This window comes from Helianthus annuus, chromosome 12 (assembly GCF_002127325.2).
Source record: "Helianthus annuus cultivar XRQ/B chromosome 12, HanXRQr2.0-SUNRISE, whole genome shotgun sequence".
Taxonomy (NCBI): domain Eukaryota; kingdom Viridiplantae; phylum Streptophyta; class Magnoliopsida; order Asterales; family Asteraceae; genus Helianthus; species Helianthus annuus.
Genome location: NC_035444.2, coordinates 151,479,679 through 151,481,665, shown reverse-complemented (window position 1 = coordinate 151,481,665; position 1,987 = coordinate 151,479,679).

The window sequence follows — 1,987 nt, the reverse complement described above, 5'->3', positions numbered from 1 at the left end:
GCAAGGATCACTTCCCGCTTCCATTCATCGACCAGATGTTGGAACGTCTGTCGGGGAAGTTATATTACTGTTTCCTTGACGGATTCTCTGGGTACTTTCAGATTCCTATCGCTCCTGAGGATCAGGAGAAGACTACCTTTACATGCCCCTTCGGCACATTCGCCTACCGGCGGATGCCTTTTGGGTTATGTAATGCACCAGCGACCTTCCAGAGATGCATGGTTGCAATTTTCCATGACATGATCGAGGATTCCATGGAGGTTTTCATGGATGATTTTTCGGTATTTGGGGATTCCTTCGATCACTGTTTGGAAAATTTGAGGAAAATGTTGAAGAGGTGCGAGGAGACGAATCTGGTCCTGAACTGGGAGAAATGCCACTTCATGGTGAAGGAGGGCATAGTTCTGGGGCACAAGATTTCGCATGCTGGTATGGAGGTCGATCCAGCCAAAGTGGATATCATTTCCCGACTTCCGCCTCCCACCTCTGTTAGAGCGATACGGAGCTTTCTCGGTCATGCCGGGTTCTATCGGCGATTCATTAAAGATTTTTCAAAAATCGCCAGACCCATGACCCGTCTGTTGGAGAAAGACGCTCCGTTCATATTCGGAGATGATTGCTTGAGAGCCTTTGACCTTCTCAAGCAAAAGTTGATTGAGGCCCCTATTTTAGTTGCACCGGACTGGAGTTTGCCGTTTGAGATTATGTGCGACGCGAGTGATTACGCCATAGGGGCCGTTCTCGGTCAGAAGAGAGAAAAGCACTTTCACCCGATCTATTATGCGAGTAAAACTCTTCACGACGCTCAAGAGCATTATACCACGACTGAAAAAGAGCTCTTGGCGGTCGTCTTCGCATTTGACAAATTTAGATCGTACTTGGTGCTTTCGAAAACCGTTGTGTATACTGATCACGCTGCCATCCGATATCTCTTCAGCAAGCAGGACGCTAAGCCACGTCTGATCAGGTGGATCTTGTTGCTGCAGGAGTTTGATATTGAGATTCAAGATAAAAAGGGTGCGTTGAATGTAGCGGCTGACCATCTATCTCGGTTAGAGCATGGAGACATCGTGGACGCGCGTTGGGATTCCATAAATGACAACTTCCCACACGAGTCTTTGATGAGTGTCGAGATATGCGATGAGTCGCCATGGTTCACTGACATTGCGAACTACCTTGCTTGCAGGATTCTGATTAAAGGGTTGACTCACCAGCAAAAGAGGAAATTCTTTTCGGATGTCAAGCACTACATTTGGGATGACCCTTACTTGTTTCGGGTTGGTGCTGATCAGGTGATTAGGAGATGTGTTTCAGGGAAGGAGGCGACCGATATTCTGCGCCACTGTCACGAGGGACCTACCGGAGGCCACCATGGAGCCAACTTTACCGCCAAGAAAGTGTTGGACTCCGGGTTTTATTGGCCGACTATATTTCGTGATGCACAGAGTTGGGTTAGAGCGTGCGATGCTTGCCAGAGAGCGACAAATATATCGGCACGTGATGAAATGCCTCAGACCTGGATTCAGGTTTGTGAAGTCTTTGATATCTGGGGGATAGACTTCATGGGACCTTTTCCCCCCTCACGAGGTAATAAGTACATCCTGGTCGCGGTTGACTATGTATCGAAGTGGGCGGAGGCACAGGCCTTACCCACCAATGATGCCAGGGTGGTCGTGAGATTTTTGAAAAGCTTATTTGCCCGGTTCGGCGCTCCGAAAGCGCTTATCAGTGACAGAGGGACGCATTTTTGCAATACTCAGCTCGAGAGAGCTTTGTCCCGTTACGGTGTGCATCACCGTCTATCCACGCCCTATCATCCACAGACAAGCGGGCAGGTGGAAGTCACGAACCGGGGGCTAAAAAGAATCCTTGAGCGGTCAGTAGGTGCAAACCGCAAGGATTGGTCAGATAAGCTTGATGAAGCGTTGTGGGCCTTCCGTACGGCTTACAAGACGCCTATTGGGACTACTCCCTTTAGGCTTGTTTA